At 49.8% G+C, this 25,609-nt stretch overlaps 1 protein-coding gene across 1 annotated transcript in view; it reads left to right on the top strand.

Annotated features, from left to right (window-relative positions):
- Positions 1 to 713: 713 nt before the first annotated feature.
- The window catches only part of PLXNA4 (plexin A4), a 438,400-nt gene continuing 413,504 nt past the window's right edge, over positions 714 to 25,609 (top strand). Inside the window, exon 1 of the mRNA XM_030308459.1 lies at positions 714 to 1,076. The gene's annotated coding sequence lies outside the window, so the exon portion shown is untranslated. The remainder of the gene's footprint in view (positions 1,077 to 25,609) is intronic.

Genomic DNA, 25,609 nt, shown 5'->3' with positions numbered 1-25,609 from the left:
CCCGAGCGAGCCAGAGAGGGAGCGGCGGCGGGCGGCGGGCGGCAGGGGAGGGGAGGAGGCGAGGCGAGGGAGGGAGGCAGGGAAGCAGGGAGGGCGGGAGGGAGGAGAGGAGGACCCAGAGAGCGCCAGGCAGCTGGAGTTTTTGCAGCGCTTGGCCGGGCTTCAATGCACAGCAGCAGCGAGCCGCGGCGGCAGCAGGCAGCCCGGGAGCTCCGGCGGCGGCCGAGCCAGCGGCGGCCCCGCTCCCTGCCCCCTGCAAACTTTGCGAGCAGCCCGCCCGGGGGGCCGGGGGCGCGCCCGGGAGGCCCGGCTCCGCCCGCGGCCGCGCTCTCCGCCGCCGCAGCGCCAGGCGCCGCCGCCGCCACCGCCGCAGCCCCGCGCCTCCCCGGGGAGCAGCCGGCGGCTCCCGCGGCCCCCCAGCCCCGGGCCCTCTGCACCGCCCGGCCGGTCCCCCGGCGGGGGCGGGGGCGGGGGCGGCAGCGGCGCGGCCGGTCGCGGACTGCCGGGGGGCGGCCGCCGCTGCCCAGGGAGGCGCGCAGAGGCGCCGAGAGCGCTCCCCGGCGGGTCCCCCGCGCACTCGCCGCGCCCGGGCAGCGGCCCGACCGGGCGAGCATGGGCGGCGCGGAGTGACGCCGCCGTGCCCGCTTGGCATCAAGGACATTCAGCCCGCGGGGGTGGGGACGAAGGGGGGCAGCCCCGCGTCGCCACCGCAGCCCCAGAGAGCCGCCGCCGCAGCCGCCGCCGCCGCCGCTCCGGCTCCGGGCTAGGTGGAGGAAAGGGGTGCTTGGATTCGATCCACATTCTCCGACCTTTTTGTTGGACATTCCGCCCACCTCGGACGCCGCCGGAGGAGCTGTCAAGCCCCGCAGGCTGTGATTTCGCCCTCCGTTTCCCTTGCCTCCTCCCGGGTTCCCGGTGCCTCGGCGGAGTATTTGCGTTCGGGGCTGGGGCTGGAGGAGGCAGCCACACGCGCGCACACGCACACGTTCAGAGGAGGACGAGAGGCAGCGGCACAGGCACCATCTGCAGTGTCAATGCGGCGCTCCCGCTGAAGGAGGCAAGAGCGGCGCTTCCAGGTAAGGAGCCGGCGGGAGGGCGAGGGCAGCGCGGGCGGAGGTACCCGGCCCGGTCCGGGAGTCCTCGGCTGCCCTGGAGCCAGCCCGCTGCACGCACACACACACACACACACACACACACACACACACACTCGCGCGCGCGCATACACACACACACACACACACACACACACACACACACACTGGCACACGCCGCGCACACGCACCTGCCCACGTCCCACCTGGACACCCGCGTAGGTGCGGCGCGGCCAGAGCAGGTATTTCCCCCTGTTCTTTCTCCTCTGACGATCCGGACTCACACTTCTCTTACCTAGGACTTTCAGGGTGGGATTCTGCGTATGCCTGCCTCTCCCTCCCACCGGGGTAGGCTGAGGGAGCGATTTTTCAGTTCCCGGCCCCTGGTATTTCTAGCTGGTTTTCAAAACGGGAGAAGTAATGGGAGGTTTGGGGAGACCCGCCCAGCGTCATCTCCGCTCCGTGGCCTTTGGACACCCTGGGATTTTGAAGGGAGACAGACCGACAGATAGATATTCTGACAGATATTTGGAGAGCGTGGTGGCCCAGCGTGCAGGGAGGAGGCCACATAGGCAGATGGGGCTGCAGTTCTGTAGGGCGGTGCATATGGAACAGGCACTGCGTTTCCCCAGTAAGAGGCAGCACAAACGCCTTTCTGAAGCATTGCACTGCTTCCCCGGGAATGCGCCGGGATTCCAGGCAGGAAGGGGCTTCCGCATGGCATTGGGTGTGTGGCTGGTCTAGGGAGAGCATGTGGGGGTCAGATCCTCCATAAGAGGTACGACCTATTCACATCTCCAATCTCTCGGCAACAGCAAGCCGCCAGGGCTTAGGGACACAGGTCTTGGGTATCCCTTTCCCTCTCTACTCTCCCCTCTACGCTGTGTGGGAAAGCATGGGGCTGTTTTGCTGTGCCTCTGGCTAACACCTGTCACATGCCTTTGGAGGTGTGTGTCTGAGAAATAGAACTGAAAGGGGGCGGAGGAGGGTGTTGTAGGGAAGGGAGGAAGGTCCCCTCTCTCACGACCACCTCAGCAGTGCCCCCCTGTAAGGAGGCCAGGCATTCTTGGGTTTGCCAGTGTTCCCCAAAGCCAGGTTGCTTTTGACTGTGCAGAACGACTCTCTAGAAGCCTGTGGTTCAAGGTTCTATTTCCCTAAAGCCTTTCCTTTCCTTTTCTGCCCAGCTGGAGTTTCACAGGCTGCTCATTCTCAAACTTTTTCTGGAGGAGGTAGGAGGTGGTTGGGGCTCCAAAAGGGCTTTTTTGCAGTTTCCATCGGGGGTCAAAGAGCAATTCATTCGGGCTCGGTTGTTGTAGGGAGAAGAATGTGAGGTCCAAGTAAAACATGATTTTGGAGTTGCACGTAAATATAGCAGGGCCCCGAGTTTCTCTAGCTGTCCCTTTTGGGGTAGCTTGTGGGGCAGCCTGGCAAGAAATGGGGTGAACTTGTACCCTTTATATAAGATCATGTGTTCAGAGTGTCCTACAAACTCACCAGTGGGAAAAATATGTTGGGAGTCTTCCAGAGTGCTAGGGGAAAGGAGTCAACATTCTTTGGAACAAGGGGCCTCAGTGTTGGGCACAGGATTCGGTTGATTCTGTAAATCCTGAAGATGGGTGCTGAAATAAAGGGCCCTCTGCGCACCCCCATCTCTGCTATGTTCAAACTTTTTTCGGCTCCTGCAAAGGTCTCTCAGCTAGGCTGGGGAGGAGAGGAGCAGACGCCCCTGGGGGGGAGATTGTATTCCTGCCGTGTGCGGTGTGTAACCGCCCTTTGACTGACTGGAAAGGGTAGATGGACTAAAGCAAAGCTCTCACAATGGGGAGAACCCAGTAGGGGGAAGAAACATTATTTTCTTTTTGAGTGCACACCCAGATACATGCGTGCTTTCTCAAAGGGTCAGTTCAACGCGATCCGCTCGTCCAGAGTGTGATGGCGGGACCCACCTCTGTCCTCCAGGCTGTGGAAGAACTGGAACGTTTCCACACGCGTACCCTATGAGTGCGTGGACAGGGAGGTCCCACGTATGCGTAGAGGAACACATGGTTTTCAGAAGAAATAGCCCCAGCAACAGTGGATGGCTCCCGGATAAACATTCTCTCACTGGACCTTGATGGGGCTGAAGCATGGTGTACCGAGCTTCCGGAAATGTCTGTGTGTCTTCCACACAGACTTCTGCTCCCTTCCCCGCTTCCCTCTCTATCTTTCCTTCCTCCTGTATTTGCAGCCTTAGGATCCGTCACGTTCATGCAAAGCCAGCAGTCATGCTAGTTATAAGCTAAACATTTTTAAACATGGGTTCAAAAAATCCCCACACTTTTTGCACTTAGAATTAGGTACCGATTTGGTTTCTAGGGCAAAGCAGGCATTAATTAACATCTGTGTAAAGCTGAGTGTACATCATCTAATTTTTTCCTGGCTCTCTCACTGAGCCCTGGAGCATGGCACGTTGCCTCTCTCAATCTCTCTCTCTCTCTCTCTCTCTCTCTCTCTTTTTCTCTCTCTCCCACCCCTCTGTGGACTTCCTTCTAAGTTCTCTAGGGTCTTTGCACTCGCAAGGGAGTCATACTAGAAAAACCCCAATCACGAGTGCTTCTTTTCAGCGGACCCTGGCTGCTGCTAGGCTGTGCCCTAGGGGCTCCTCTGTGAGCATGGGTTGCCCGCGAGTGCTGTTCCTTCTTGCCCAATCTGGGACTCCCTTGTGGGCTCGCCTCTGTCCTCCCAAGACTTCATCCTGGATGCCCACTGATGCCTGCAAACATTTCCAGAGGCATCTGAGGCCACCAACTTGTTTCCTTTCTCCTCTGCTCCTCTCCATGGCTTCTGCTGCTGCTGTGCCCTGCAGACAGGGAGATCTGCACGGCACAGTCTGCCTGCACTTGGCCTCCGCATCCTTTTAATCACAATGAGGGCTGCTGGGAATTGAGGGGGGGGGTGCCTTCTAGGGAGGCAGTGGTCCTGAGGTGGGGAGAGAGCTGAGGGGGTGGGGAGATTAACCGCTCTTAGCTCCTAGTTATCACTAGGCTTTGATGCAAAGAAACTGCAGCCAATCTCTCTCCTCCTAGCCAGCTAGGGGGCATTTCTTAGCCGCTTCTCCCCATCCTCACTAGGAGAAGGCACTACACAGACAATGCCACCTCAGAGACCTGTTGGAGTGGCTCCGTGATGGGCGGGGATGGGCGGCAGCCCTACGGAAAACCGGCTCGAGATCCACGCTGGGATTAGTCTGTGTGACAGATGTACCATTCTTTTTTAGGCTCTCCCCTCCTCTTCTCATTTGTGTCGATGTGAAGCTCGGTGGACCCTGGGGTAGTAGAACAGCGCTCATTTCCTTCCCCTGACACCCCGTTCCTCCTTCTGCATCACTCCCTTCCCCGCCCCCCCCAACTTGCTAATTCACCCCTTAGCTTTGTGCGCACATCCGACAGCCCATTCGCCCTCAAATTTGTGGCACTCCAAGAAATCAATATGACATGAATTTAACGACAGCTGGATGATTAAGTGTTATTTATATTTAAGAGCGGCATTTTAAAAAGACGTCGCGCTAATAAATCAAACGGCTGTTTGGGAGATGCACATGATTAGGGTAATTGCCCTACAGGCCCCATTGTGCAATGCCTGGCCCGTGCAGAGCCCTGCGGACAGTATCTCTTTGGAAGCTACCGGCCCTGCTGCTGCCTACCCTGACCTCCCACATGATCCCCTCCATCCAGACTTACTCTCTCTCGTGCCTCTCTCCTCACTGCGGGCCCGCAGCCTCCCTTGGCAGGAAGGTGGAGTCAGTGGGAACACCGAAGGGGGCTCTGCTGCTAAGTGGTAGGAGATGGGTCTTAAAAGCGAAGGCGGGCAGGAGGTCCTCACTGGCAGAGCAGAGGCCTTGTTCCGCAAGGAGGAGGTTGGGAGAAAGGCTGCCTGAGTCCCCGCGAGAGTCTGGGCCGGCTCCCAGACCCTTGTCCTGACGATCACGCGGCATCAGCCTCCCCAGGGAAGAGGCTGTGTGGACATGAGTATTTGCCCTTGTGAAAGCTAGCAGAATGGAAAGGAATAATAATCAATGGTGATAGTGGTGGCTAATATCTATTCAGCGCGGACTTGGATGGGGCATCATTTTAGTGGCTTACGCAGGTTGGCCCTTATCCGCCATGTAACTACCCAGAGAGCCAGTTACTGTTATTATTCCCATTTCCTGCACGAGGAAGTTGAAAGGCCTGAGGCCAAAGACTTTGTCCAGGATCATACAGTTGGTGGGTGGTGGGGCCACATCTCAAGCCTGAGCAAACTGACCTCCTTCCTTATCACTGCGCTGTCTGCCTCCTTAGGTCTGTAAGGAGCATGTTGTCACCTGGGGAGGTTTGTGGGAGGGTGTGCAGAGGGAGCAGGGGGCATGTAGCTCCTCCCTCGGACATGTCTGTGACCCCAGGTGAATCTGTTCTTGGAGGCTCGAGTTCCCTATGCATCAAGTGGGGCTGCTTTGTCCTTGACTGTTGGTGGGCTGTGAAATTGCACGGGTCGTTGTAACAGAGTGCTCAGTTCCTGAGGGTGACTCTTGCCTCTTTTGGTAGTTCCCATCTCTCCCTGGGAGAAAGTAAGGAGGAGTGAATGAGTGCAGATCTCATCTCTTCTTTTGATTCTGTGAGGCCCTGAGTCTTGTGCTGGTCGCAATCTAGCTCTCTCCAGCAACGGCTTCAAATTTGCTGGCATTGTGGAAATACCACTCTCTCATTTAATCCTTCAAACCATCCAGCAAGGGAGGGGGGCACTGTTTATTCCCATCTCGATGCTGTAGGGACTGAGGCCCAATGCCCAAGGCTCTAGGACACTACCTAGCGGATGGTCTTTTCACTCTTGGGGAAGGATGCTTACAATAGGGACTTGTTGGTTCATTCATTCATTAGCCCTCGGGTTCATTAGCCCCAAAGATTCCCCAGGGAATCTTTGAAAGCCAGGAAAGGAGTCTTTGCCTGTGGGTGTCATGCAACGCTGGACGCCTGGCACACGTAATTGTGGGAGCAGAGGTTCACTGGAGGTTGGTGCCAATGGCTGCGTGTGTGGAAGGTCATCCTGTGCACTCAGTGTGAGTGGAGCACTTGATTAGGAATGACATCCGGATCCTGAGCGGTGGACGCTTGGAAGTCCTGAAGGAACCTGTAGACCTGGCCGGGGGGTGCTGTCCCATCCCAGAGCCAGGCCTCAGCTGCCTGACTTGGTGTCTCTGGCCTCAGCATTTTAGGGAATAGCCACAGGTGATACTCTTGTGGTTAGTGGTTTGTTCTTTTTTTCCCTCCAAAGACAAACTTTTATTCTGCACGTCCTTTGGCTTCTCCATGCTGTAAGGTGAGCAGAAGTTTCTGCCAAACTCGAGGTGGCTCCCAGGGGTGCATTTCATCACCTCCCCTCTGGCGCAACAGTGGGAGTGGCCGAAACTGGTGGATGCGGGGTCCTGCTCAGACGTGCAGCAACAGGTGCATGCGAGGTGTTCGGCACCCTCTCTTTGCCGGCCACGCTTGGCTAGCCCCTCCCGCTCCACAGTGCCTTCTCCATGAACCAGGATTCGCAGCAGCAAATTGGATTTTGGAATGTTTTGTCACTCCAGCACAAAACAGATCACTAGCTAAGAGGATATCACCTCTGCAGTCGATGCACTGAACGTAGACTAGCGGAATCAATTCCGAGGTCTTACAGGGAAGAGTATTTTCATTAGGAAGCATGAGGAGAGGAGCAGTGGAGGAAGAGGGCCCTGGGACTGTAGGAAAGGAAAACCATAGCATTTCAAGGGCTTTCCTGGTCTTCGCTCAAGATCAGCTTTACATCTGACATACTCATTGAACTTGCCTTTTATGAGCACAGCTGGATTTCCCTCATGGTGAGTGGGGTCTAGAGCTAGAGGCTGAACAAACCATTCCTTGGCTTTGGCCCAGAGGGCGAGGAGAAGGAGAGTAAGCAGAGCAGACTTGGCTGATTGTTTCCTTCTCATGGCAGGAGTAGACAGTGAGAGGAGGGCATGTCAGGTCAGCAGCCATCGGGACGTATAATTGAACCAGCCTACGTAGAACGTCAGCTAACCTTGCAGACATAGTTAGGGTTTATTTCCTCCCTCTCCATCTCAGGCTTGCTTCCTGAAGGCAAATTTAAAATAGAGCAGAATTTCCCCAAGTTCATTCTGTGGGAGTGAATGGGTGTTACATACACAAAATGTTCTCATGGCCACAGTTGGAGAAACCCTTAGTGTAAAGAAAAGCTAGGGTTCCTTGTTGCAGAACTTCTCAGAGCCTTCAAACACAACTAACTTGGATTGTGAAACCACAATAAGGAGATGTACTGTGTGGTGGCCCTGGGAATCCACTGCGAAAGGCTGGCCCAAGACAAGCACTTCATTTTTCTATTCTTGACTGAATAAAGGATGGATTCTACGAGGACAGTTTCAGCAGAGCATTCATTCTATATACGCAAAGTACAGGGTTCTAGTGATTAAGTAGATATGAGGGTTTCAAGCAGAATTTTGCCAGATGGGCAGGCAGTCTGACTCCAGGCTCGGCGTTTGCCCCTTGTCCTTCCTAGGCAACAGGGAGGTTCTCAGGCAGGAGTGAGGTCCAGGCAGGTGTATATTTTCTCAGGTTCCTAGACAATTCTGGTGTGTTCCCCCTGGTTAAAAAGCAGTGGTGTTGTGGGGAAAGCTGTGTTTTGGGGAAAAATATGTGTAGACTATCCCAGATCTGTCACTTACAGCCAAGGGTGCTTGGGAAAAATCCCCTTATGTTTCAGTATCACCACTGATAAAATGAAAGGGTTGGTCTAGCTCAGTGATTTTAAACATTTTAATTTTTTTTAATGTTTATTTATTTTTAAGAGAGAGAGAGAGAGCGTGCTCAAGTGCACAAGCGGGGGATGGGCAGAGAGAGAGGGGGACACATAATCTGAAGCAGGCTCTGTGCTGTAAGCTGTCAGCACACAGCCCAATGTGGGCCTCGAACTCATGAACCTCAAGACCATGATCTGAGCCGAAGTGGGATGCTTAACCGGCTGAGCCACCCGGGCACCCCAAAACACATTTTAATATGGATGGGGTGGAGCTCTTTATTCAAATGAAGTTCTATATGGGATTCTGACCCACAGCACAGATGGGAGAAGGACTGTTCTGGTCAGAGCTGTGGAGGAGCCCAAAGCCTTGTACTTTCCGTCTGTCTGCCCCTCACCCGCAGTTTTGGCCTGGGCTCTCTAGCAAGCAGAGCCTGAGGCAAAAGCTGACGTGGGAACGCTTCCTTGAGAGGTGGAAGCCCAGAGCAGCAAGAGTGAAGGAAAAAGGGGGAGAAGTAGGGAAGGAACAGAAACACCAAATGTACAAAGAATCCAAAGAATGTGTTGCCCAGCCAGCCAGAGCTTCCTGAGGAAGCACAGCTGGTGGTTCATTACCTAGACAAGCCTGATGGGAGCATAGCCTCAGAAGAGTCTGGAGGGCAGGCACAGCCAGCATCCGTGCTGGGACCTTGTTGTGAGCTGTGGTTCCTTGGGCACCATTCGCCCCAGGAGGCGGGAACTCCCCCTCACTTTGAGGTTGTGAAATTAGCTCAAACCAGAGCCTCTGTGGTCAGGCCCCTCAGCTGGGGCTTCAGTGGCTCCCCCCACAGTGGACCTGTTGGAGCTTGGCCTTTGCCCTGAAGGAAGAAAGTCTTCGAGAACTTTAAGAATAAGGCGAGGCATTCCAGGGGCCAGTGGCAAGTGGCTGAAGGCCAGAATTGGGGGTGAGAGTGGGACTTCAGGAAAGATCTGAGCAGGTACAGAAACTGGGGGTCTGGGATAATGGGTTCTGCATAAGACGCATGGTTCTTCAGAATAGAATCAGATAGTGAGCCAGAGCAAGCTGCTCCAAGAAGGTATCATTCAGCCCCCAAAATTCTTGACTCCATGGCCACAATGGCCAACCACACTGTGGGTTACCTAGTTAAGCCACATTAAGAATGGGTTCCAGTTAGGGAGTCTAGGTGGCTCAGTGGGTTAAGCGTCCAACTCTTGGTTTCCACTCACATCATGATCGCACGGCTTCATGGGTTCAAGTTTCACATCAGGCTCTGTGCTGGGAACGAAGAGCCTGCTTGGGATTCTCTCCCTCCCTCTCTTGCTGCCCCTCCCCCACTCATGCTCTCTCTCTCTCTCTCTCTCTCTCTCTCTCTCTCTCTCAAAATAAATACATAAATTGAAAAACATTAAAATAAAGAGAATGGGTTCCAGTTAGGCTTCAAGAGGCTTTTCCTAATTTTTAGGCTTTTTAAGCCAAAGGAGTGCCTGCCTTCCACATGATGGTGTATGGATATCTCAGACACTTCTGTCTGCAACGGCTGAGGGGCATGGCTGCTTGGAAGCTGGGGTCAGAGGCAAATGCCCTCTGCCTTTCTCCTGGTTTTAAGAAATATTGTAAGCACTGAAATATAAAACAAAAGGGGGCATTTTTGCATAAAATACTTCCCATAAGTCATGCCTCCAGCCAGCGTCCCTTCCATTTTACATCTCTTGGGCATTGAAGCCCCTCCCCGGTCAGGCGGAGCAAAGGAGTGATGCTTGCCCTATGCTTGTGACCCCTTTCCCCGCTCTCTTCACCATTAGATACTGACCCCCGCCTTTCTTCCCGAAATGCACTTGCCTTTAACTGCTGATTGATGTGAGCAACTCGCTGACTTGGAGACATGTGTCTGCATTAGCATGTCTGCCTGAGATTTCCGGCTCCTGCGGGTCAGGACCAGCCGCTGGTTGAAGTGTGTCTTGTGTGATCAGAACTTAATTCATACTTTGTAATAAAGGTGAGGAAGCTGATGCTGGTGGTAGCGATGATGACCATAGCATTTAATTTTCTTATGTCGGTAGATGAGAGAGACCATTTCTTACTTCTCTTGTGTACTTGGTGCCCAGATTAGGGCCTATCATACTGGAAGCAGTCAATAAATATTTGCTGAGTAAATAGAATTAATAAATGGAGCAGGAGAAGGTGGAGATGAATGGCCTGTAAAGGACAGAAGTAGGGGCATGCGAATCAGCTGCTATGGCAAGCACTTGCTCTCCGGCAGGGGCAGGGTTGGAGCCACATCAAGGAAGGTGGCTCTTTGAGAGGATAAGATGAACAAAGATGAGTGCAGGCTGAACCCAGCTGTCACCTTAGAGTGTCCTGGGTGATGGTGGTTTGGGGGCAGGTGGTCTGTTGACACTGACCCACATGGAGTTGAGCTCCTGCTTTCCATATAAAACTGAGTGTGGGTTTGGGTGCTGGGAGATTGGGGGAATAACCAGATTACATTTCCCAAAGCATTCCAAAGACAAGTCCCTTCATGGAAGAAGCATCCGTGGCCAAGTAAGCCTTGCAAACACCTTATGCTCTGTCTTCCTCTTGGAGATTCAAGACTTACGTTAAAGGCATAGGACGGGCACCTGGGTGGCTCAGTTGGTTAAGTATCCGACTCTTGATTTCGGCTCAGGTCGCGATCTCACAGTTGTGAGATGGAACCCGGCACTGGGCTCTGCACTGTCAGTCTGGAACCTGCTTGGGATTCTCTCTCTCCCTCTCTCTATGCCCGCCCCAGCTCATGCACACCCTGTCTGTCTCTCTTACTCTCTCTCTCTCTCAAATAAATAAATAAACATTAAAAAAGGCATAGGAATCCCACTGTAGAGACACCTGTTTAATTATTCTTAGCCAGCCATTTTTCAGCTTGCTTGGTGGTGTGTGTTTAAGCCAATCAACAGCTCCTGGAACAAGTGTTGGACAGAAGACCTTTTGGTGAAATCGTTTCAAGTGAAAGCTTTCAGGTTTGAGTTTGGTCCGGAGGAGAAGAAACAGGAGAATGAATGTACTGAACTGTTACACAGGGGAACATGTGGGCTCCAACTGCCTTCTTCTGGTCCTTGTCATTTGCCTTTGAGACTCTCAGAAATGGCTGTGAATTGTTATGAGATATTGACAACCATGGTGTCTTCCCATGTACCTTCTCTAAAGGGACCGTTTTAAGGAGTGTGATTGTGGCTCCAACAGGTTTGTGGAAATGTCTCCAACACATAGCACCTTTTGGTTGCATGTAATAGATCAGGATGAATGTTTGTAAAGTATGTGAGTAATGACATTCACCTTCTCGATATTGTTTTTTTCAGCTACATTTATCCAATAAGAGGTTTCAGTAGAACTGGCAAACATACACATTCTCATTAACAAAGAGGGCTTGAGTTATTAAGACATACCTTCCTAGATTTTGGGTAGTTGAAACAAAGGATTTTCTCTTGGGGAGGAAACTTTGCTGCCCCAGAGAGGCTAAAGTTTTATAATTAGACAAATCCATGGTTTTCATCATTGGGTACTGACCCGGAGAGTGGAGTTAGACATTTCCCATGGGCAGCATTTCAGTGCCCAGTACTCATCTTACATAGGTAATGATGTGTGTGTGTGTGTGTGTGTGTGTGTGTGTGTGTGAGAGAGAGAGAGAGAGAGAGAGAGAGTGAGTTGGTGTGGGGGTGGGCTAACACCCCAGTGGTATTTGGATTTGGTTCACGTGGGGACACCGGTTAGTGACCCACATGCCCAATTATAAGCCCTCGGCCATGCTTTGCCCAAGCACCATGCTCCTTTCCAAAGTGAATAACAGTTGCTAACACACACTTACTAACAAAATTCCCCTGATGCCCATTCATGAAGCATTGCACTGGTGATTCTATCAGCATTAAACTGTTTGGTGACGGAGTTTAGAATTATAGGAATCGGAGAAATGAATTAGCAGTAAATCAAGTCCCAGCTGAGTTCGAACCCAACTGCAGTGAGTTTTAAATTAAAAATATCTTGCTATGATGAAGCAGTTGTAAGTCAAGAACCGGAGCTCTGTCACTCTTGACTTTGGAGAACTGTAGCAGTCACCCTTTGAAAGAAAAACCCTGGCAATGGCTTGTATTGATTCCCAGCCATGCTGGGAAATTGCCACTTCATTTCTTCTTCATAAACTGTTGGCTTTCATTTTTTTTTTTTTTTTGAAAAGGAATCCTATTTGCAGGGACCTGGCAGAGCTCTGGGAACAGGGCAGGTGGGAGAGGGCTCCGGCCCAGGGGGCTCATTCATTGCATTCTCTTTGGTCCTTCTCAGGAGGAGCCATGCAGAAGGGGAATCTAGGTCTGCGGGTGTTGTGCGATTTGTTTTCCTGCTCGGACCATATTTGATTCTTCTTTCTGGGGGATCTGTACAGAAAAACAACAAAGAGAACACTTCAAGGAGGCTGCAAGACTGTCATGTTGCAGTGACAATTGCGGTGTAATAGGAAATCATTTATGTAAGTTACGGTGCCCTCTGAATGGAGCTTGTCAGAAATGTGGCTACAGCTTCTCAAGGCCTATTTTTTTTTCTCCTACAAAATAATCCCAAGATTTTCATTTTCAGAGCAATTGAAGAAGTATTATGTGCCGACCAGGGAATAGGGAGACCCAGCTTCTAATCCTAGGCCTGCTGAATGTCTTTCAGCAAGTTCCCTCTCTGGGATAGGCCTCAATTTCTCTTCCTTTAAAGCTGCAATAAGCCCTTGCTGTTCCTGACCTGAAGCCCAGGAGGTGAGGATGAACGTGGCCATGCATATTAAAGGACCAGGTGAGCAGCAGAAGATTCTATTTACATGCAAGGTCAGAGAAAATCAAGAAGGAGAGAATGAAGTCTAAGCTCAGGCCTCTCGCCGTTACACTTGTACGAGTTCCTGTGTGCTTGCGGATCTGGTGAAGAGCTGTAATGATGAAAACAACCTGCAGGGTTCGAAAGGAGAGTGTATGTGGGAGAGCAGGAGACCAGGGGAGGGGATGGTGAGTACCGGAAGACGGAGGCCTAGGTAAGAGGGGAGACCTGATCCTGGCACTGGTAGGTTAGTTCAGGACTTCAGAGAAAGGAAAGGGGTCATGATTTCCCTGGAGTCCTACCTTTCACTTTGTTCCATACAGATATATTTGCATATTATAGTTACAGAAGTAGAGGTGAGGTTAAAGAATATTTAACCAACAAATTGATTGGTCAGTTAGTCAATTCAGTCAATATTTATTGAGTGCTTACTATGTGCTAGGCACCATGTAAGAGCTTGGTTGTACCGAGATGAGATGGTTCCTGCCATTAGGGAGCTCACAGCTTGGCGTGCTCACAGCACCCACATCTATAGATAATTTAAACCCAACGTGGTAAGAAGTGAGATCTGTGTGCACAAAGCCATCCTGAGAATACGTAAGAAGGGGCATCCGTCCACAAAGAAAGGCAGGACGTGGAGAAGGTCTTCTGGAGAAAGATGAGGGTGTTTTGAGGGGTGTGTGGGATTGGAACCTATGAGGAAGAGGTACCCGGTGGGGGAAGCAGCACAGACCAGGCAGGGAGGCGAGCTCACTAGCACCAGCTGCCTGCCATAGTGCAAGTCAGGCTGGGAAATAGCACAAGATGGAAACGCAGGTGGATGCCGGGTCAGGACCAGTGTGCTGCAGGCGGGGATTTCCAAGTAAGAGATCAAGATTTGTCTTGTAGAAAGATCACTATGTTGGCAGTGTGAGAAAGGGTTGGAAGTGGGGGGCTATGATAGTAATTCAGAAGGCGTGAGAGAGGGCTAATCAAAGGTAGTGGCAGAGGAGGAAAGGACAGATCTGAGAGGCACATAGGAGTTTGAGTTGACAGGTGGGCTTATGACAGTGAAGGAGGTAGGGAGCAAGCAGAGGGGGTGTTGGGAGGCCTCATAGGTGGAAGGTGACACATTCACTGAGCTAGAAATTTCTAGACTGAGACTTGGTTGAGGGGAAGTAGTGAGGAAGGGGGATGTGTTCGTTCTGGACATAATGAACTGGGGTGCATATGGGATTTCAGGTTGAAGGGAGCAGGAGGCCAGCAGACATATGGCCCTGTGTCCCTGGCAGTTTCATCTAAGTGCTCACCATGCTGAGCCCTTCTCATCTCAGGTGTACACTTAGTTCACACGTGTGCACTTAGTTCCCATGTGGGCACTTAATTCCCAGGTGTGCACTTAGTTTCCACGTGTGCACTTAGTTCCCATGTGTGCACTTAGTTCCCACGTGTGCACTTAGTTCTCACGTGTGCACTTAGTTCCCAGGTGTGCACTTAGATCCCACGTGTGCGTGCAGTTCCATGGTGCGCACATAGTTCCCAGGTGTGCACATAGTTCCTAGGTGTGAACTTAGTTCCCAGGTGTGCACATAGTTCCCACGTGTGCACTCGGTTCCCAGGTGCACACTTAGTTCCTACGTGTGCATGTAATTCCATGGTGCGCACATAGTTCCCAGGTGTGCATATAGTGTCCAGGTGTGCATGTTGTTCCCAGGTGTACATTTAGTTCGCACGTGTGCACTTAGTTCCCATGTGGGCACTTAATTCCCAGGTGCGCACATAGTTCCCAGGTGTGCACTTAGTTCCCACGTGTGCACTTAATTCCCAGGTGTGCACTTAGTTCCCAGGTGTGCACTTAGGTCCCACATGTGCACTTAGTTCCTAGGTTTGCACATAGTTCCCAGGTGTGTACTTAGTTCCCAGGTGCGCACTTAGTTCCCATGTGTGCACATAGTTCCCAGATGTGCACTTAGGTCCCACGTGTGCACTTAGTTCCCACGTGTGCACATAGTTCCTAGGTGTGAACTTAGTTCCCAGGTGTGCACTTAGGTCCCACATGTGCACTCAGTTCCCAGGTGCACACTTAGTTCCTACGTGTGCACATAGTTCCCAGGTGTGCACTTAGTTCGCACGTGTGCACTTAGTTCCCATGTGGGCACTTAATTCCCAGGTGTGCACTTAGTTTCCATGTATGCACTTAGTTCCCACATGTGCACTTAGTTCCCAGGTGTGCACTTAGTTCCCACGTGTGCACTTAGTTCCCAGGTGTGCACATAGTTCCCAGGTGTGCATGTAGTTCCATGGTGCACACGTACTTCCCAGGTGTGCACATAGTTCCTAGGTGTGCACTTAGTTCCCAGGTGCGCACATAGTTCCCAGGTGTGCACTTAGTTCCCACGTGTGCACTTAATTCCCAGGTGTGCACATAGTTCCCAGGTGTGCACTTAGGTCCCATATGTGCACTTAGTTCCTAGGTTTGCACATAGTTCCCAGGTGTGTACTTAGTTCCCAGGTGCACACTTAGTTCCCACGTGTGCACATAGTTCCCAGATGTGCACTTAGGTCCCACGTGTGCACTTAGTTCCCATGTGTGCACTTAGTTCCCAGGTGTGCACTTAGGTCCCACATGTGCCCTCAGTTCCCAGGTGTACACTTAATTCACTTTGGGATCTGGTAGAAGTTTGGTAAGGAAGCAAGAAGACCCACATAGATAGACAGTCTGGCATTCTTCAGGTGGTTTACTTTTCAAATTAAACATACTATCTTGAACCTTTTGCTTGAGAGTGTTCTGAAAACACCTAGATATCCACTTCTCCATGGGAGATCCCCACTATTTTCCAATGGGAAAACAGTGGTACCTGGAGGTTGAGTCCTACACAGAAGATGACTGAGCCAGCTCAGAATAAAGGCAGAGTTTCCATAATAGAGAAACATCAGGCCTTTGTCCTGGACATGAGCTGGTTCCCTTTTTTGGCATGTGCACCCCATTTTCAATGTGCACACACTCAAAGCAGCATGGTCTGCCGAAATGCGCTCTACCAGGAGCAGAGAGGTAGTGATGAAAATTTTGACCCTGCCCTTTCAAAGTCATGTCTTGTTTTCTAGGTGTAGGAGCCAGTCTGCACATGTCTGGCCTGCAGGTGGGATCTGGCCACTACATAGGTTTTGCTTGGCTTAAAGAATGTTCAAGAAACATTTGTCTTATTTGAATGCTGTTAGGTGTGGCCATCCCTCTCTGGGGAGCCATGGTTTCTACTCCCTGTAGTCACACCTTTGCTTCACACATTTGTGGAGAAGGTAGTTGGATTAAAATACCAGCAGCAGGGGGCGCCTGGGTGGCGCAGTCGGTTAAGCGTCCGACTTCAGCCAGGTCACGATCTCGTGGTCCGTGAGTTCGAGCCCCGCGTCGGGCTCTGTGCTGACTGCTCAGAGCCTGGAGCCTGTTTCCGATTCTGTGTCTCCCTCTCTCTCTGACCCTCCCCCGTTCATGCTCTGTCTCTCTCTGTCCCAAAAATAAATAAATGTTGAAAAAAAAAATTTAAAATACCAGCAGCCTAGTACCTGGTAGATACTCCAGCAGTGTCCCTTGCCCCTCCTTCCAATACGTGGGGGAGAAATGAGTTAACATATTAGCGTGGAGCGCTGTGCATTCTGCAGGGGAGCTTTGTAATTTAGTAACCCTTATTAATCCCAGCAGATGTAGAAGTGGCTGGTGGCAAATCTTGTAGTCTCCCCATGCTAGTGTGTTCATACCATGGAAACTTTAGAAAACGGGCCATTGAGAGTGAGCAGTGAGTGGAGAGAGAAGTATGGAACTCCTTCAAGTCTATGCAGACCTTTCAATCCCTGGTTCCTCTGTGCTGCTGTGGAAAGTCTCCAGGCTTGTGGGGAAGCGGGGGTAGAAGTCCTTAGACAGGGTGAGGTGTCCAACTAGCGTGGGCACAGTTTCAATAGGTCCTCCAGAATGAGGAACTCTGAGCGTCCAGCCCCAAAGAGTGTCTTAAACTGCAAATTTGCAGTGCATTTTCAAGTGACGCAATGCGTCTACTCTCTTCTCTGGATTGCTCCTGGGTATCACGGAGCTAATAAAAATGGCTTGTGGACTCTCTTATGGAGTGGGAGCAGGGACCCCGGGTTGGTATTTTGGAGTTCTAGCCTTTCAAGAGCCCCAAAGAGATGGTAGGGTTTCTGTACTTCCCTCCATCATGTCTGCGCACCCAGCCCTCGTGCATTTGGTCAGCTGCACTCAGTATATAATATTTTTACGTGGCTACACTTTCTGTCTCGGGGAACTCAGCAGTTTTTCCCAGTTTATCTGGTGGCAACTTGTTTCCCCAGGAGGGGGCAGAGAGCAGGGCCTGGGGTCCTAAGAAGGGAAGTGATCTAACCGCAGCGATCTGTGGTTAGGACCAAAATAGTGTTGTTGACACTACTCTGTGGCGTGCCCCGTGCATGACTCTGCTGGGGGTGATGTCCAAGACTGGGGAGCTGAGTCCTCTCAAAGGCTGCCTCAGAGTCTGGCACAAAGGTAGGGAACCCATGCTGTTTTCTGATGCACTGCCCTCTTGTATTTCATTGTAGAGACTTCCCACTGACCCACAGGTTATCAGATGTCCTCCAAGGGGCTTCTGGTTCTGTGCTCAGATGAGAAGATCTAAGACAGGTACAGATACTCAAGGTGCTGACCATGTGCATAGTGTCTAATTGGCTGTTGATGGCCTGGGGCTGGGTGGTGGGGGTGGTAGGAGAGAGCAAGCTTTGCTAAACCCAGGACTGACTTCATGAAGAAGTAGCTGTGACTCATTCTCACCTCTGTTCCTTCTTCTAGGAGTTGAGGCTAGCAAGATTCAATGCTTCTCGACAAATACTTGAAGATTAAATATTCTGTAAAAACCCGTCTTTGTATTTATGGTTGTTGTTATTGAGTAAAATGGTATGTTCTTTGCCTGTAGGATTTGAAATGTGGCAGAAGCCCTCTGGCTTTACTTTGGTGATGGCCATGCTTGGCTTGTTTATGAGAGCTCGCGTCAAAAGCTTGAGGGATACCGCATGCCAAATAGAGAAACGTAACTTCTAAAAGTGTCAAGCAACATCTCCTCAGCTCATATTGTTTTGAAAGAATGGCATTTTCATCCCCAGCTTTGTATTTGCAAGTTAAAAAAAAAATCTTTAGGCCTGGAAGAGTTTTTACCAGCTGACACATTTTGCAAGCAGCCTTGTTCACCTTCCAGATGTTAGCTAGATCTGAGTATTTTTGTATCAAGACAGTGGCATACCTAGAGACTCTGCAAATTCAGGCTGCCAAGAATTTATTTGTAATATGCGATTTATTGACTTCTATTTGAAGCATTTATATCTCATGTTCCCACTTAATTGCAAGCACCTTGAAAGCAGGCACCTGTCTTAGACACATATGCAGTTCCCTTTGGACCCAATATTAGGGTGGTTTGATTTTCTTCTCATGATCCCCACATTAAACTTGGTTTTCTAGGGGCATCTGGGTGACTCAGTCGGTTGAGTGTCCGACTTCGGCTCAGGTCATGGTCTCGCGGTCTGTGAGTTTGAGCCCCGCGTCAGGCTCTGTGCTGAGAGCTCAGGGCCTGGAGCCTGCTTCAGATTCTGTGTTTCCCTCTCTCTCCGACCCTCCCCCATTCATGCTCTGTCTCTCTCTGTCTCAAAAACAAATAAACATTAAAAAAAAATTAAAAAAAAAACTTGGTTTTCTAAGCTTAAAGCAGAAGTGTTCTAGAATGGCCAGACAGTAGAGGGTATCACACATACTGAAACCACTGAAAATCCACAGGAAGCAGGAAGTAGCTTCATGGGAAAGTCTGCACGCAGTGATGGCTGCATGCAGGCAGATAGTCTTTTATTTAATTGTCATTGCCTATGATTGCAAATGAGCATCTACTAAGTTGGAGTCTTGACCACAGACTTACCATATCGCCTGGGACATAGGAGCAGCTCTTACTTCCTTTCCAAAATGAAAACTTGGCTGACTTTTTGTTGTCTTTGGCCAGAAGGTTCTGAGGTTTTGTAAAGGTGAAAAAATAAAAGTGATAACATCAAAGTGCAATTCAAGGAAAGAAAGATTTTTATTGAGAAGCACAAATGGTTGTCCCTTGGTAGTTGATTGACTGCTTTTAAGTCTCCTGTCCCCCTGGGCCCCCACTCCTTTCATCTTCTATGAAGAAAATCTTACCATTTCAGGCTTTTTATCAATTCTCCTTCCACCTCTTGTCTCTGAGCCACACATCTGGGCTTTCCTGGCAAGTTGGGCATCTTTAGAAGGCATGGGAACCACCTCGTTTGGGGAGCAATGATGGAGGGCTTTCTCTTTCTCTCTTCATTATTTTCCACATCGATTGAAAGCTCATTGCTGCTCATGGCACATCTAGACCTGCCTCCACATCTGACTTTGGGGTGGTGTGTGGAGAAGGTCAGAGTCTGGAGGAGGTGGGGCAATGAAGCTCAGGGTCGGTTCCTGTGTGTGTCAAGGTTATTGGGCACAGGCTCCCTTAAGCACTCGGGCCAGCCCTGTCCCACGGCTGGTTCATCACTGTTGGGTTTCTACACTCCCAGGCTCACTTCATGTGTATTTTACATGAACTTCTGCCATCTGGAATTTTATTCATTATTACCTTTTCGAAACTTATATTTTGAACGTGTTTACCACATTAAATTTCATTTTGGGGTCCAGTTTGGACCCTCTTCTAGCCTGCTCAGATAGTTTTGAACTATCATCAGTGGATAAAGACTTACAATAATACAGCATGACTTCTCTCATACTATCTCATTTGACCTTCACAAATCTTGGAATTTGTCATCTGCTAATTTGATAAGTGTGACTCTAATCTTTACTCAAATTACTGATAAAAATGTGAAACAACATAGCACCAAGGACAGAACCCTTTAGCATGGCATTTCCTGGAGAGCTTCCCTCATTGGTTTCACACACACACACACACACACACACACACATACACACACACAATTTGATTAATCTGCTTTGGGCCCAAGAAGCAGTGGGGCATCCAGGACCCAGCATAGACACTGGAGGCACACAGACCTGGCATCGTAACCTGGCCTACACCAACTTGGCCATTCCCAGTGATCAGATTATTTGGGGCTCAGTTTCTAATGATTACAGGTAGTGAGAGCTATAGGCCTCTCCTCCACAGGCTTCCAAACAAATCAGGTGTCAGACTCAGTTCTACCATATATCAACCTTTGCTCGTAAGCAGACACAGGAGCAGTCACACTACCTGTTCTTGAAGTTCAGTGAAGACCCCACCTTCTGTTTTGGCTAATGTGTCAGGGCTAGTGAGTGCCCTCACACCTGAGGGTAGAGCCCCTGGGCCAGCCCTCTCTGGCCCCAGGGTATAGTACAAATATCATCTTCTGCATGTTCCAGGGAGTAAGAAAGTTTGGGAAGCTCTGACATGATGACTGTCTTAGTCAGTTTAGGCTGCTGTAACAGAATACATTAGACAGGGCAGCTTAAACAACAAACATTATTTCTCCCAGTTATGGAGACTGGGAGTCCAAGATCAGGGTGCAGCATGGTTAGGTTCTTGGTAAAGACCCACTTCCTGGGGCGCCTGGGTGGCTTAGTCAGTTAAGCCTCTGATTCTCGATTTGGGCTCAGGTCATGGTCACGGTTGGTGAGTTAGAACCCCATGTCAGACTCCATGCTGCACGGAGCCTGCTTGGGATTCTGTCTTTCTCCCCCGACCCCTCTCGAAATGTAGAAATAAACTTAAAAAAAATAGACCCTCTTCCTTGTTTACAAACAACTGACTGTCTTCTCGTATCTGAGAGAGAGAGAGAGGAAGAGAGGGATACTTAGTCTCTGTCTCTTTATAAGGACACCAATCCCTTTTTCAAGAAGGCTCCACCTGCATGACCTGATTCCTTTCCAAGGGCCCCATCTCCTAATACCATTATACTGGGCGTGAATTCAGTTGGACACAAACCTTCAGTCCATTTCAATTACTCTGAAATCACTTGTGTTTATTTGCAAGAAGGTTTATTTGAAGCAGCTGCAACAATAATTTGGTTTTAGGTTTCAGTTCACCTTCTAGTGGTATTGGAGTTCAGAATCTTTGGAAAGATGAAACATAGACCCAATGGGAGCCCTAGACCAAGAACAGAGCCAAAAATGCTCTGGGCTTGCCAGATTTTTGTGCCCACAGGGCAGAGATTCCTGGACAGTATTTCTAGCCAATAATTCTATCTTTGACACCACTTAATTTCCCACTGAAAAATTATTTCTAACATCTCTTATGCTCTTTAATAAACCCAGGAGTGCTGATGAAGATAGTAGTGTTGAAACACTGGAGTGAACTCTAATGTGAGTCTATCAAAAGCCAGCTCACCAACCCTGGAGTATACCTTTTTGATGACAGCACTTCAGATGTTGACTAACCATCCTTGGGTGCAAATTAAAACTAACTTACACGCATTCTACCACAAGTATTTTAGGTAAATTACAGACATCATCAAACCCTGGCTTCTTAGCTGTATGACCTTGGGCATGACCTACCTTCTCTGATGTTCCATTTCCTTATCATTAAAAAGGTAAGAGAATACATGACGGGGTTACTATCACAATTAAGTGACATAATGCACACTGCTTGGCACATACTAAATGCTCAATAAATGGAGGCATAATATCATTTAAAATTATGGTCTACTCTTCAGATACCTAAAACTTGGTAGTTATGCTTCTTACCACTGTGCATTAGATTAAAGCTCTTCAATTTTCTTGGTTTATAAATAGTCACATCTGTTTCTAACACTGGGCTTCTGTGGGACCATTGCTTTGAGGTTCTACAAGCAAATGGCAAGACAAGAAGGGAAGAAGCTGGCTTTTTCTCTAAGGATGACTTTTTAAAAAAGATTTAAAAATATATATGGCGGGTGCCTGGATGGCTCAGTTGGTTAAGCATCTGACTCTTGATTTCAGCTCAGGTCACGATCTCACGGTTCGTGAGATTGTGCCCCACATTGGGCTCTGCGCTCTGATAAGACAAGCTGAGCCTGCTTGGGATTCTCATTCTCCTTCCCTCTGCCCCTCCCCTGCTCACACTCTCTCTCACTCTCAAAATAAATAAACTTTGGGAAAAAAAAGAATTGCTTAACTTCTGCCACAAAACCACATACACACACCCACACACACACATACACATACCCACACCCACACACCATTAAAATATATACACATATGTATAGGGATTCCTTCATTTCTGGAAGATCCAGCACTTGCCTGGAGTTTAGACTTAACAGCTGTATTTATATATCTAATCTGTGCATAATACAGCCATCCTTTTTACCAGTGCACACATGTAAACATACATTGTTTTTATAGGACCTCCACCTATAGCTTAGATAATGTATTTTTCTTGCCAGGCAATGGTGCTAGTTGGGTTTTGTTTTTTTTTTTCTGGTTTACTACCCAGGACCCTGGATTTGTTTTAAGAGGGGAGCAAGTAGAAGGTTCTTGGCTTTAACTCAAGGCAATGACTAACCATTAGCTGGTAGTTATTGCCTGATACCTACTTGATTATCATGTCAAGCTTTGCCGGATGAAGCATTTGCTAATGTTTGCCTGTGACAAAGTCATGAAGCTGACATGGTGTCCACTGGACAACAGAAGAAGGGGTCATGTATGCGTGGCATCGACCACCTGGATATGCTCACCTGCTTCCAGTGGGATATCTATGAAGACAGCCCATCTCGCCTGTCTTCAGTCCCAGGCCCCTGTTTCCTGGCAAGATAGACTTAAACGAGACGGTAAGGGCCTCTGGGATTTTCTGGTAGTTTACACTGTGTGTGTCCCACAATCCAATCAGAGTCCTTTGCCCTGAGGCACTGTGGTTATCAGAACCGGCCCAATTCTTCGAGGCCCTGAACTCAGTAAAATCTCTGCATGCATGATGACCAACTGTTAAGCTTGAGACATTGCATTGTTCCCAACAGCACTCTGGCTGAGAAAGGAAGGAACCAGTGGTTGGCTGTGGAGAAAGGTGATTAGCTACCATGGAGGGGACTGGACGCTTGGGGAGTCTGGGAACTTCCGGTGCGTCGGTGTATTTTGGTGATGATGGGGCCTCGGTGAACAGACTTCAGGCCAGCTCTGAATGAGATGGTCCTTCTGCTGCAGGCACAACCACGGAAAGACTTGCTGCTTCTCCCTGGTCTCCTGAAGGAAGGGAGGCTTCTCGCTGGCACACTGTCACCCAAGATCCTTGTCACGGCCATCCTCTGTTCTTCAGCCCATCTGCAGTGACCGTAGGCTCTGGAGTTAGAATAGCCTTCACTTCAGATATTCCATGCCATTGACAGACCATGTGTCCTGATATTTTTGGTTGGAAAATGGTTGTTTTATATATATAATAACATATAAATATGTAATATAATAATATAGTAATACATAATTTTATATATAATATAAATGTGTATTTATATATGTATACATAGATATACATATATACATCTATCTATCTACCCAATTTCCAAAGGGCATCCTTGGACAAAATTGGAAAGTAGTTGGGTTTTTCCTAAACACTCCATTCAGAATGAAGGTACTTCCTTTCTGTCTTTCCTTTTCCTTCCTGAGGTAGGGTCTTCAGTTCTATCCACTGTGGTTTGTGTGCCCGTGACCCAGGGGCGAGTGAGAACTGGCATTCAGCCCATGCTCTGTTGGCCAAGCCCTGCTGCATCTTTTGCTGGGGACAGGGTTGCCTTTTCTTCCATCAAGATACCTTCTGCCCGCCAAGCTTGGCAGGCAAGAGATAACGGCTTCCCCTAATTTTCACCAAGTAGCCTTCTAGACCAGTGGGGACCCTGCTGTTTGTCCCCTCTTGCTTCTTCTGCTGACTACTGTCCTCAGCGTCCCCTTGGCCACAGGGAAGGGGAGGTGATGGAGCAGTTGCAGTAAGAAGGGGGTTGTTGGAGGAGAGAGTGTAATGCTTGACCCAGAGAAACAAGATCCAGTGGTAGCGTTTCAGGCATTCGGCGGAGGTGGTGAGATGTTGATTGGCACAGGGAGACTTTTCTAGAACCTCTCAAAGCAGACAGAGAGGCCCCTGAATACCAGCTCTATGTGTCTGTGGTTTGGATTAGGACTGGGGACAGGTATCTCTGGCCCTGCCTTCTGCATTCCGTTTTGTGGATCTGTCAGGAAGCCCTCCCCAAGCCAATGGCTGTCACCCTTTGGCTTCTCTGATGGGTCTGGGGAGGTCTGGGGGAACATGGAGATCCTTCCAGCAGTGTTATGGGTCTCCCGGGGCAAAACATCATCAGTATTAATGTGGAAAATAGCCCAAAGGTGGTGGGAGCCGTTGTTCCCCCTGTCCCCACACTTCCTTTCATCTGCCTCCTCTCTGTCATTCCAGGAAATGCTGACCTCAGGGTGAACAGATCACAGGCCACACCTGGGGCTGGCAGAAACAGACCTCAGGATGCAAACTCTGCTTCTAGATCATCCGGGTGTGGATGTAGGTGCCAGAGATAGGTATTCAGAGTAGCAGGGTTTCTGTCTGTGAAGTCTACCCAGAGACACTTGCTTGTCCAGGAATTACAATTAAAGAGAACCTGGTTTCCATGGTGTGGGGGCCCTAACGTGCCCCAGAGCACAGGCAGAGCACTCCATCCAGGGCTAACAAGCCAGTCCCCTCACTCCTGGCAAGACCACCCTCAGGCAGCTTATGGTAGGCTGTGCCAGACCCAGGGCAAGATTTCTGGCTTCCGCTGGTGTCTTAGCTGGCATTGGGGAAGGCACTCAGGCTGTTACTCCGGATGTTAATCTCCAGGGAAATGAAGCCACAGGTTCCCTTAGTTCTGAGTTTCTGGGCCCAGGGCTGTGTGTCTCCAGGTGGGGGTATATTGGTATATGGGTGCTGACTTGAGCTCCTGCAGCTGGGGTGGTAGGGGGTGGGGGAGGGGTGGGGTGGGGGTTGCACGTAATCAGATCACCACTTCAGCTGGAAACCTCATACCTGCAAAAGAATTTCTTCTTCTCACCTTCCAGAGCCTTTCTGCTCTGAGATGTGCCACAGGAAATGGGGAGCTGATGGAGGAGTGGGCCCACCCCCTTCCCATCCCCACGGTGGTCTCTAGAGCATCCAGGCCCTTGGCTCCCCAGCGCCCCATCTCCTGGGGCAAAGGTGCTTGTAGCTACTCTTGATGGACCGGGATTTCTGAAGGGGAGTGAACCTCAAACAGACAACTCCCCTTGTGGCTTCTCTCTTAGAGCAAGTATTTGCTGAGAACTACAACAACCCCCCTGGCTTGTTCTTTTCCAGGATTTTAAATAAAGGTCTAGGAGTTAGCTCTCCAGCACCAAGGTCCTGGGTAAGTTTGCCAGCTGTGATCTGGACACACAGTCTCTGAATGTTTTTTTCCAGCCCCGATTAATATTGTCTCTGCTTGTCACATCAACCCTCACAGGGAGCTTTCCTGTCCAAGACTGGGAGGCGGGACAAGCACTCAGCTTTACCTGCTCTGTCAACGCATCTTGGTTGCATGTGGGGCATTGATTTTACATGTCCCTCGTCAGCAGACCCGCTAATAAGATTCTTTTCCCTCTCTCTCCTCTCCCCCACCCCTTTCAACCTGGCTCGACTCCTGGTCAGACCTTGATTACATGTCTCATTGATTCCATTCAGCTATTTATTAATACGCTAATTAGTATGTTCATTTAAAGGAGAGTGACACCGCTTTTTAAAAATAAATGTACAGAGGTGCAGGTTAATGGAAATTTCTGTTTATTTAACATTGATGTCTGGTGTGAGAGGATTAGTTTTGGATGTTAAAAGGACATAAGGGTTTTTCCAGGGTTTAAATCACTTTCGCTGACAGTCACTAACACTCTTTGAAAGGTGACGCCTAGAATCGTATTGCACTTTCCTTCAGT

Source organism: Lynx canadensis, chromosome A2, assembly GCF_007474595.2.
Source record: "Lynx canadensis isolate LIC74 chromosome A2, mLynCan4.pri.v2, whole genome shotgun sequence".
Taxonomy (NCBI): domain Eukaryota; kingdom Metazoa; phylum Chordata; class Mammalia; order Carnivora; family Felidae; genus Lynx; species Lynx canadensis.
This window is presented reverse-complemented; position numbering and strand designations above follow the sequence as displayed.